Below are 12,862 nucleotides of genomic sequence, written 5' to 3'. Positions count from 1 at the left end.
ATATATAGATATATATCTATATAGATATCTATGCGGGTATATATATGATCAACAGGTAAGTTTCAACTATTCAAAGTTGAACATGCTTCTTGGCAAAGTTTCTGGAATTTTCATGTTGGGTGCATATCTATAATCCTCCTACTATGCTCATACTAAAATACTGACAGCAGAGATAAAACAATTAGAATACAAAACTATCATCAAGGAACTGGTAATCTCTCATGATGGCTAAAACAGCAAAAAACTACAAGTGAAATATAATAAAACATTCATAAGACAGGTAAAATATCCTCAGAAGATTCATCGTCTCAGTCGTATACTTCTGAATGTTTGGCAGCAACTGCTCATCTCTGCCATTTCTAGTTCAGGTACATTTTGTTGTGTTAAATGACCCCAAATACCAGACCCTGCTACTGTCCATGTGGACTTAGACTGCAGGAACTCATCATTAGAAATCCTGGCTTACTGCTTAACATAGAGTGATGCTGGAATTTAAATTCAGATGAAAAAAAGAACAGCCACTTATTTAATAAACCTTTAATACACATTTACCACAATATTTACTCACATGGAAGTGAAGTCACTGTAAACCTTAGCTACAGCATTGTCCATAGTACTTGTTTTTTTTTCTTTTTTATCAAAACAAGAACATTAGTTCCTAGAACTATATAATGATAGTTTTGAATGTTTTAAATCCATGGAAGAAGCTAAGGCGTGGGAGACAAAGAGAAAATGTGGGGAAAATCTAAACTATTTTGTGACAATAAAGTGATTGCAGAAAAACAAAGAATCCATTTTTTTGTTCATGAATAAATGGAAAGAAGCAGATCATTTGGAAGAAGTGTAAGGGAACACTTCGAATGCAGTCATGTTTTGTGTTTAGCCTATTTATACAGGGTATAAATACAGGGTATAAGTCACAAAGCACTCCTTAGAACTGATGAGGCCTGGCCTTTCCAAGCCTTCAGCATCATAATGAAAACACTGCTGTTAGCTGTTAAAAAGACAATGAAGTTGTAGAATTTAGGTGTTGATAATAAACTTCCCCTTAACAGTTATGGAACAAAATATCTGCTTACAAGGCCTACCACTCAGACTGGCCACATAAATTTTCCAGTTACATCTCTTTGGGCTCTTAAATTTTTACCTTTTGTTTTTGTACTTTTAAATCAGGTGGTTTATCTTCTTAATTCTTGACAGTATTTGAATTGACAAGATGTCCAATGTCTGAAAAAGAATGTTCCTTTATTTGTGTTGTGGCTTTTTTCTAGTTAAGCATAAAAGACAATATAGAATCCTTCAGCTCTAGTGATTGACAGATTTGTTAAGGTGTGTGTTTCAGTGTGTGGAAGAGGGATTATCGTTTGTTTCTACAAAGGTAAGCATGTCATTTAAGTAGGTCAGTAAACAGGGAGATTTTATGGGGGTTACCGGAATTGTCCAACTTCAGTAGGTAAAAAAATTCCAGCTTAGAAATGACAAAGCCTATGGATCCATCATGAAGACAGCTGAAAAGAATGAATTGGCCATATCACGGTTCAGTTTGGCAGCTCCATGAAGAAATACATGTTGTTACATTTGTTTCAGAGAGAAGAAGCTTCATTTAATTCTTGTAGAGAATGACAACTTTTGTTGTATGTTTTCACTTTCCAACTTTGTTTTAGAACATGAAGTCCTTCAGGTATAAAAATGAAAGGACACTGAATCAAAAAAATTAATGAGCATGAACAATTAAACCTATCAGTGAGGTGTTATGAACTGCTTGATAATGGCAATAAAGGAATCATATGTGCTTTCCAATTCCTTCAGAATCAAAAACTGCTATTCAGGTGTCAATTCTGAGTTATTGGGGCAATAATGCTTATCTATTTTACTTAATGAATATAGGAATGACTATTTTCTATAACCAATTCAGTGCTGAAAGAATGATATAATAGAGGAAACAGAAATATCTTTTATTTTTAAAGCTGGAAACTGACCAAAGATTTCTTTTTCTTTTTTATCTTGTGCAAGTATTTGTAAATTATCAAACAAATATGTTCATTTTAAATTCTGTAATAAAATAGTCTTTATAGGAGGCACATAATTATCCAGAGGCACTGTAAGACAGTACTGTTTTTAATATTTTATATGGTATATACCAAAAACTTGAACATATTCCATGAAAAAAATAGTCTCAAAAAATAGTCTCTGTTTTTCATATGTATGAATCCATAAGCTGAAGAAAATAAAGTTTGTTTTGTATTGATGTTTTGTACTCTTTTTTTTTTTTTTTTTTTGGACACCATTACATTCTGCTCAGTTCTAAGTACATTATTCTGTGGAGGATTAATTTTCTATGTCTGGGTCAATAGAAAGCTTTCTGGTTCAAATATTTATTTCACAGTTACTTTATTGAAGACAGGCAGTGTTTTCTGTGATGCCCATACCAGTGGAAACTCAAAAGAGTACTAGAGAAAAAAACATTGCCAAGGTTAAAGTGGCTAGTTCCTAAACTAATAATTACACAGTTAATGACATTAAGGCACTGTCACCATTCTAGTGATTAATAGCACTATTTTAGCTGAGATGAGAGGTTAGTATAATTATTTATAATTCTTTGCATTAAAATAAGTGCTGGCTGGAGAGAACCAGTAACTTTTCCTTAAAAAAATTTCTTAAACTTGGGTTCTATTTAATGTATGCATGAAGACTTGTGAGTCTCTAAAAGAATTGCCTTATATTCCATAGTTTCCCCACTATCATAGCAAAAGCATATAACTATATGCTTAACGTCTATTTCTTTAATTAAATAGAAACTAGACAATAGGAAGTTAAAAATTCAAAGATCTGCTTTTTGAAATGATTGTATAGGTCACAATATTAATATCTGATAAAATAGGCAATATATAATGAAAAATAGAAGAAAACTGAATTTTTAATGGTTTAAAGAAATTATTTATCAGAGTCCACCAGGAGAACATTAAAATAAATTGCCAAAAAGATGCTTAATAACTTATTGCACATGGGATAATCTGCCATTTGGGTAAGATTTCTTATCATTCATAACTCTGTTCCCTTCCAAACTACAAGTAACACAAAATATGTGCATTTGGCAAAAACAACTCATTGCTAAATCTTCTAATTACCATTTCTAGAATGTTTTTAAAAAACAAAACTTACATCACCTCTATCATTTTCCTTCATAACAGTAATCACATTAATCCATGATGTTTTATTCTTTACTCATCATTTTATTCCTGTGTTAATGAAACTCATATGTACGATAGACTTTTAGATACATGAATATATCAGCTTTTTTATTTTTAAAAAATCTGTTATTTTAGATATCTAACATGAACACAGATGAATAGTCTAAGATAAATATCTTTCATGCACACAAAATTTGCTTCTGCATCTTTCCAGAAATTTGTAATTATAGTAGAACATTTTTTTCCCAACAATTTAATTCATGGATTTTACTTTTCCAGATTTACTTAGGAAGACTGTGAAAGATACTTCAATAGAGAAGACACATTCAATAAAAGATAAAAGATGGGTTTCTGGAGGGGAGGTGGGTGGGAGGGATGAATAACTGGGTGATGGGCATTAAGGAGAGCACTAAGGCAATGAACGGTGGCTGTTATATGTAACTGATGAATCACTAAATTCTAACCCTGAAACTAACAATATACGTTAACTAACCTGAATTTAAATTTAAAATTTTTTTTAAAAAATTAATGGGTGATAACTTGAAAAAGGAGAACAAATTAAAGGGATTCTATATAATCCATGTTAAAATCCAGGCAAATTTTAAAACAATCTTTGATAGAGTGAAAAATATTTGATACTTTATTATTTTTTTATATAATAATATAAAATTACTTTCCTAAATTTAGAAATTGAAACTTTAGTGGTTTCCAAATGCTATTCAAGGGGACCAGCTATAGCAGAATGATCAGGGCAATTTTAAAAAATGTAACTTCTGGAGGCACCTGGGTGGCTCAGTTGGTTAAGCATCTGCCTTTGGCTCAGGTCACAATCCTGGGGTTCTGGGATCAAGCCCAATGTCAGGCACCCTGATCAGCAGGGCATTGGTCTCTTCCTCTCCCTTGACTCTCCCCATCTTGTGCTCTCTTAAATAAATAAATAAATGAATAAATAAATAAATAAAATGTTTTTTTTTTTTAAGTGTAATTCCTGGCCTGCTCCCATGATTTAATATACTGAGTTAGATCAGGGCTTCTACAAATTCTAATGATTCTTAAGTATTCTGATTCCCAGATTTAAAAATTATTGTACTCTTTACTCTCATAACTTCTTTCAAATTAAAATGCTATATAAATTTAAAATGTCTTGTTAAATTTGTCCACATTTTCTTTTGTATACATTGTTATTCAACTTATCTTAAAGCAGCATGTGATTATAAAAGATTTTTTTTTCAATATTCGCAATGATTTGATTCAATATTCCTAGAAAATGTGTCTTGGCTCTCATGTTGGTAGGAATAGGAATGCCTTGCTTCTGGATCAGCATACATTACATGACTCCTGTGAGGAAAGCCATGTGTCTGTCTTTGGGGAGACAGGTGGGATCTAGTCCCAGTTTTGGGCACCAGGCCAAATGAGCCTAACATGACCCTGTTCCATGTTGGGAACTGCTTAACCCTGGTCTACTTCCCCTACTTCATCACCTACAAGTACAGCAACCTATCTGAGTATACCACCTTCTGGAAATGCATATAGGCTAGGGTCACCCAGTTCTTTGTGCAGCCATGCAAGATGCTGTCCTTGGCCATTTTTTTCCCCACCTGGGAGGTAGCATCTATGATTTCATTGGAGAGTTCATGAAATGAGAGTGGATGAAACAGTGGCCTAAAACTTGTCATGTCCTTGAATGCAGACATGGAGGAGCACAAGATCATGGTTGCTGCTCTGGGCTGGACCAACCCCGAGCTCACTGTGTCCTGCTGAAGTCCCCTTTGGGTTGGAGCTCTGGGCTTTTGAGTTTGACTGATGTATATCCTGACGAGCAATGATTCCAACATCAGTCTGGTCCATTACATTGTTGTATGTGCGTAGGTTTGGATGATAACATGCTATGACCTAGTTTTCTGCCAGCAGTACTTCTACTGATGTTCCCTAGCAACTACAACACCTTTGTCACAGAGACCTTCATCCACGTCTGTTCCTTGGGCAGCTGGACAGCACTGTGGTAGTGACAAGACTGCTGATCCTCAGCACCCTGGCTTTCTATGTCACTGTTGTCAACATGAACTCTTAGGTATGGTCTACCAGACACTCACATACCCCTTCCCTGCTTCCAGGTTTTAGTGAAATAAACAGTATTTGTAAAGTTAAAGAATAAAAATAATAATTTTAAAAAATGACTCAAGAGATTTCACTCACTACCTGGCAATATTTTTCAATGTCAATAATCACTTTGTTTGCTATATTATAAAAATAAACACATTACTTCTTCATACACCTACTTTTACATACAGACAATAGGCCTAGTTGGGCTCTCCCCATGTTTTCTTTCTGAAAGAAAAAAAAAAAGCTGCCAAGGAATGGGCTGTCTGCTGCACTCAGTTGAATAAGTCAATATACTCTGTCTAGATGTCATCATCTTTGTGACTTTTAAAGCAAATTAAAAAATTATTGATTAATAAAACAATTTGAGACAGTGGTACATATAGGGTTTAGAGGGAAGTAAGAGTTACTGTCACATAATAGGGGAAAGTTATTGAAATCAATTGATGGGGGTTAGAACCAAGCAATCTGCTTTTATGAATTTAGGAAAACTGTATAATGTGGATCTTAATAATCTCCTTAAGAAAATTAAGTGAGTCTTACATGTGAAAACACACAAATATTATCCAGAATGGGGGGTCCTGGCATTTAACCATCATTATCACGTTATATAGGCAATCTGTTGTGTCGTGTGTGTCGGAGAGAAAACCTGCAAACTTAATCCAAGAGGAAAAGCAGTTTGTAGCTCAGCATGAATGTTTTCAGTATTATGTGGTTGTCCACTGTACATCATCAATGTCAGCTTTAGGGTAGAATATGCTTCAACCTTTTGTGACTATTGTTATGTCATCAGTGATGAGAACTTAGAATTATGTTTCCATACATTTATCAAATAATGCCAAACAGTAATATTTGCTTAATGAATATTTAACGATCTAATATTGGTGGCAACAATTTGACATTGAACTTCTTATCATGCACAAAGACGCGATGCTTTAAAAAAATGATTGCATTATAATCTATTTAATACATATATATCTAGAGCTTATGGTTTTTCCTTCACAGAAAAAGGCAGAGTGCTGCATATTTGGACATTTGATTGCCACATTTTTGGATTATTTATTTTTATTTTTTTTAATTTACCTACTTATTTTGGATGATAAGTCCATGTGTTCCAAGTATTTGTTGAACAGATCTAGTTGAAATAAAATTTTTTATATTTCTAAGAAATGCTGTTTTTTAAACTTATAATTAATGTCAGAATGGATTTAATCACAATATCCCACAATTAGAAATAATTATTTGATAGTGAATACTTCAGCTCTGAATCAAATATGAGATTTGACTCATTCTCTATTCTAACAATTCTGTATTTCTCCTCTGTATCTCAGTGGGTACAAGTAAGATATTTAACTTTGTATGTTATCAGAAAAACTCCAAATTAATTCTTTAGGCCATTGCCATTGAAAAAATATTAAAATGTGAAATAAAGGTTATTACTGTGACAAAGAGGAGCTCTGAACATTGATAGCCATTTGGGTTTAATATTGTTAAATGAGGCCACATTACTGCTCTAACAGTTGGCTGTCTAATAAGCTGGAATATCTCATCAGGAATATTATAACAAGATGTGCTCTGAAGAGTCTGTTGGAAAACAATCACTCGATAGAGCTCATTTAAGGTTCAGTACCATCACCCTCATTTGCCTCTTCTATTGTGCCTATTTCTGCAGGGTTAGCAATGAGAATGAAGCATCACACCCTTATCAGTCTCTGGCACCCTGACTTCATCAGGGTTTTGATTAGTCCCTACAGGAGGTATGTTTTACTGAAAGATATCACGATTATCAACAAAAAGAAGCAGGATGGCAAATGAAGTTGGGAGAAATTGCTCAAATACAGAATGGAAATATAAAGCTTATTAATTCAGTGACATTTCAGAATCTGTTAAGCACCGGCCATCAAAGCACTGAGTATGTTATATTTAAGCATTTCAGGGTCCAGTCTCAAGGTTTTTGTGATTCTAAAACTATCTTTTGGATATATCATTATTTTTTTAAAATACAAAGGCACATAAAAATATACCACCTGGAGATACATACATACATATATATATACACACATACACACACACACACATATAATTTACCATTTAACTTAGAATAAACAATAGTGACTTTTTCCCTTTAAATTGGGATATCCGATATTCATCAGAATAAAAATACACTCATTGTAAATAAGTGCTTCTTATATAAAACTCTATATGCAGGACTACAACTTTGAGTCATTTTTAGAATGTTTCAGATTACAGATTTCTGTGCAATATTAATTAGAAAAAATATAAAAATTTCAATATCAATTATGATACTGCCATAGATCTTGTAAAAAGAATATTTCCATTGAGAAGTTACATGTAATTTCAGTGACTCATAATATACTATTTAGGATTTATATTCCATTACCTCTTTCAGGTTACTTTACATAAAACCCTGCATATTGTAGTAGTGTGCAAATTAAGTTTCCAGAAATCTAATACATAGTGTGTTTCTACTTTCAAGGATGAACAAAAACCTATGCATTAAAAATGCATGCTATTCCACTGAAATTTTAAGAGGTTTTTCCTTTTTGGTGTGTTTTATCATTCCCAAAAGTGCAGTGAAGATGTTTGGTTTGAGATTAATAATATCTCTTGCATTTTCAAGACTGCTTTAAAACTTCCTAGTGTGCAATCTTCATATTTTGTTGATACATCCCTGGAAGAATGCCAGTTCTGCATAAATGAACCAAATTCATTATTTCTGATTCACTGAATCTGACATGAAACTATGTATTCAGTAATATCTAAGTGCCTACTACGTACCATTTATGTTTAACACTGGAGATTCCAGATATGGAGAAACACAGACTTTTGTTCTGAGGGAGCTTGCTGCTATTAGACGACAGTGAGTGATCAAATAACACACTAATGAAATGGTGATTGCAGACTGAGAAAAAACAGTAAAAACAAAAAAAGCAAAAATAGATGAGGATTTATTACAAAAATTTTTAAAAGCTTCTGAGGGAATGATGCTTGAGCTGCTTTCTAAAGAACGAAGGCATTTAACTAGGTGAAGTGTCAGTGGGCAATGTGCAAGGGGAAGCATTACAGAGGGAGAAATTAGGACAAAAATCCTGTGATGTGCGGAAGCATGGTACACTTGAGCTACTTAAAGAAGTCTGTGCATCCTGGCAGCAAAGGAAATGGAGAGTGAACTTCTATACAACTTTCAAAAAGTATGGTTAGTAAGCTAAAAGGAGAAATGAGAAATGAGATGACTCTAGGCAGAACTTGCCATCATGTGTTTGAGGGTGTAGTTTTATTCTTCTCAGAAAACTGAAGAGACGTGAGCATATCTGAAGGTCAATGGGACAGACAGTGTAGAGAGACTGATGGAATGCATAAGAAAGACAATATGGTTGTTAAGATAAATTTTCCAGGAAGAAGGTAAAGAATAGAATCCAGTGAGCAAATGGAGGGCATGACTTTTGTAAGAAATAGGATCGATTTCTTCTTTCATAGCAGAGAGGGGAGCCTGGTGGATTCATGGCTACAGTTCCTTCATGACAGTGGGCACCAAGCCTAATGGCTTGACATCCTGGCTCACTTGTCCTGGGGTAATACGAGTCTAGCCTGTAAGATCTCTGCTCGCCTGGACTGAGGGTTGCTAAACAAAGAAACTGCTGTTTCATGACTTGTTTGGATATTTTTTATAGAGATAAATGTTTTCATTCCACAAACATTAACTCTCTCTGATTCCTAATTATGTCCAGCATTTCATGGAAGGACATTAAGAGTTAATAAGATGCTATGATAAGATACTCTATATTTCAAAAAGAAAGCATATATTTGTAAAAAATGGCCATTCCCCTTTGAACTAAACATTTTAGTCACATCTTTTCTTTCTTCCTGGAGTTATTAAATATCTGAGGTAATGACCAGTGCTGCTTCTATGGCAGCTTTGATTTATGCTAAGGTACTAAAAATTATGTTCCTTCAGGGAATGTCGGTGAAATATAGTGCTGCTTGAAATGTGTATGTAAAAATAGATTACATATATTTTTGTTAAAACTTCCAGGTATAATTGGAGATTAGAATTAAGAATGACAAACATTATTAAGAACCATTTAAATTACAGTATAGCTATTGTTTTAATAATGTTTTCAAAAATCAAAGGTTAGTAATTGTGGATGGTTATAATATCATCACCAGTGATATAAAATAAAATGAGTAATAAAATTCAAAATATATTTGTTCTAAAGTGAAAAGGCTTTAATTTTAAATTAATGTTATATCTGAAAATGCTATTTTCTCTTTTAAACTTTGTCAGTATAATATAGGAGTTATTTCATTTCTCCATTATACAAGCATCCTTATAAAAACTGCCAGTTTTTATAGGAGCCCACAATGCAACTTTTATGCATCATTTCAATACATTTAAAAAACTTTGTTGGAGAGTATAAAATTTCAAGCAACCCTAGCACAAAGACTTTAATTCTTACCAGGATTTGTGATTAGGATGTATATTTAAGGTAAGTTAAATGTTCTTAAAGTAAAATTGTAAATTACATTTACAGTCTAACTGTTTCCTCTAGAATTAACTGATCCCCTGAAGTCTATCCTCTCACAGATTGGCCTCCTCTAACACTCCACTGAAACAAATTGTAGCCCAATACTTAGACAATTGATCCAACTGCAAAATTTGAATCCCAGGTCTTCAATCATATCATGGAGGGGCTGTTACTTCCCAGTAATGATTGTTAATGTGGTGAATCTTCCACTGGCTTACTGTATTCTATAGCTGTCCAGTATTTGTATTTTAGGCCTTTCATCATGCTAAACAAAGGCTGAGTCCTACCACCTACCAAAATAACTAGGTTGTGAAAGAATTATGTTACAGCATACCAATTCATGATCATATAATGGTAGGAACAAGTGCTTCCCTAAACACGTAGCTTAAAAGCTCATCAGGGCACCTGGGTGGCTCAGTTAGTTAAGCATCTGCCTTTGGCTCAGGCCCTGCTCAGTGGGGAGCCTGCCCCTTCCCACCCTTGTTCCTGTGCTCTATAAATCAATCAATCAATCAATCAATCTCAACTTCTTCTATGATCAAGGCTACCACTTTCAAGACCACAATACACAGCTGACCTTTTTTCTTTTTTTTTGAGATTCTTTATTTATTTATTCAACAGACAGAGAGATCACAAGTAGGCAGAGCGTCAGGTGTGGGGGGGGGGCAGCAGGCTTCCCGCTGAGCAGAGAGACCGATACATACGGGGCTAGATCCCAGGACCCTGAGATCATGACCCCAGCCTAAGGCAGTGACTTAATCCACTGAGCCAGCCAGGCAGCCCCACAGCTGAACTTCTTAATATTAGAAACAGAGAGGTAGACAAAATTAAGAGATAAATATATCTCAAATGAAAGAACAGGATAAAATAACACCAAAACAGCAAATGAAATGGAGATAAGCAACACACCTGAAAAATAATTCAAAGTAATGGCCATATAGATAATCACTGGACTTGAGAAAAGAGTGGAGGTTCTCAGTGAGACCTGCAACAAAGAGGTAGAAAATATAAAGGAAACCAGTCAGGGATGAAGAAGTCAGTAACAAAAAATACACACAGAGGGAATCCACAGCACATTAGAGGATTCAGAAGAATGGATCAAAGGCAACCATGCTGAACAACAAAAAGAAGAAAGAATAAAAAATGAGACCAGGTTAAGGAAACTTGACAATATTATCAAGTTCAATAGCATTTACATTATAGGGATCCCACAAAGGGAAGAAAGAGAGAAGGGGACAGAAAATTTATTTGAAGAAATAATATCTGAAAATTTCCCTACTCTGGGGAAGGAAACAGACATGCAGATCCAGAAGACATAGTCTCTTAACAAGATCAAGCAAAAGAGGTCCACACCAAGACAAATAATCATTAAAATGGCAGAAAGGAGTGATAAAGAGAGAATTTTAAAAGTAGCAGGAGAAAAGAGAACAGTGATATAACAAAGGAAACCTCATAAGGTTATTATCTGATTTTCAACAGAAACTTTGTAGGCTAGCTAGATGGGAGTGGTGTGGCAAGATATATTTAAAATGATAAAAAGAAAAAAAACAAGCAAACAAAAACCTATAACCAAGGACAATCTACCTGGCAAGGTTATCATTGAGAACAGAAGAGAGAGTTTCCCAAACCAAAGCAAAAGGAGTTCATCACCACCAAATCAGCCTCACATGAAACACTGAAGTAATTATTTTGATTTTTTTTTTTAAGATTTATTTGAGAGGGGTGGGGAGGTTTGAGATTTATTTGAAGAGAGGGAGAAAATTCCAAGTGACTCCCTACTGAGCATGGAGCCTGATGTGGTGCTTGATCTCATGACCCCGAGATCATGACCTGAGCTGAAATCAAGAGCTGGATGCTTAACTGACTGAACAAGCCGAGTGCTGAACGAATTCTTTAATCTTTTTAGAGTAAAGATTTAGATTTTTTACCTCTAGAGCAGAGAAGGTCATGGTCATGGGGTCATGATCTCATAAAAAATTATAAGTGGAAAAAATTTCACAGGTAAATGCAAACATATAATAAAGGTAGTAGTTTAATCACTTATAAAACCACTCTGAGAGTTAAATACAAAAGTACTAAAATTAAATATATCTACATAAATCAATTAAGGGATACAGAAAATAAAAGGGTATAAAATATGGCATAAAATACATACATAAAATATAAAGGAGGGATTAAAACTTAGTGCTTTAAGGGGCGCCTGGGTGGCTCAGTCCGTTAAGCAGCTGCATTCAGCTCGGGTCATGATCACAGGGTCCTGGGATCGAGTCCCACATCAGGCTCAGCAGGGAGCCTGCATCTCCCTCTCCCTCTGCCTGCCAGCTCTGCCTACTTGTGGTCTCTATCTCTCTGTCAAATAAATAAATAAAATCTTAAAACAAAATAAAACTTAGTGCTTTAGAAGATGTTCAAACTTAAGCAACCATTAGCTTAATATAGACTGCTCTACATATAAGATGTTATATATGAACCTGATAGTAACCATAAATAAAAAAATCTGTAACAGATGCATAAACAATCAAGGGAAGGGGATTCAAGAAGTACATTATGGAAAGCCATCAAACCACAAAGAAAGAGATCAAGAGATGAAACTAAGAAGAACTACAGAAACAACCAGAACAAAAGTAACCAAGTGGAAATAAGAACATACCTGTCAACAACTACTTTAAATGTAAATGAATGAAGTGCTCCAATCAAAAGACAAAGTAGCTCCAGTTTAAGACAGCACCATGGGAAGACTATGAACTTCCCTCCTCCATGAAGCACACTAATTTATACCTATTAATAGAACAATTCCTCCTGAAGAAGAATGGAAGGCTGACTGAACAGCTACTGAACCAAGACAGAATGACAAAAGAACAGCAAGAGAGACAGAAATGGTAACAAAGGGAATCCCTACCCCAGTTACTGTGAAAGACAGTGAGGAGGGATAGTACTGAGGGCCCAGGAACAGATACCTCTGTCCTTGGGAACAGAAAAAAGGCCATAGTTTAAAAGTGCAACTAGCATATAAAACAGAACACT

General features: G+C 34.6%; 1 pseudogene; it reads left to right on the top strand.

Annotated features, from left to right (window-relative positions):
- The first annotated feature begins 4,613 nt into the window (after window positions 1–4,613).
- LOC132003012 (BOS complex subunit TMEM147-like) lies at window positions 4,614–5,262 on the top strand (annotated as a pseudogene).
- The last annotated feature ends 7,600 nt before the right edge of the window (window positions 5,263–12,862 follow it).

The sequence above is a fragment of the Mustela nigripes genome, chromosome 15, assembly GCF_022355385.1.
Source record: "Mustela nigripes isolate SB6536 chromosome 15, MUSNIG.SB6536, whole genome shotgun sequence".
Classification (NCBI taxonomy): Eukaryota; Metazoa; Chordata; class Mammalia; order Carnivora; family Mustelidae; genus Mustela; species Mustela nigripes.
Note: the sequence above shows the minus strand (reverse complement) of the source record. Positions and strands in the feature narration are given on the sequence as shown.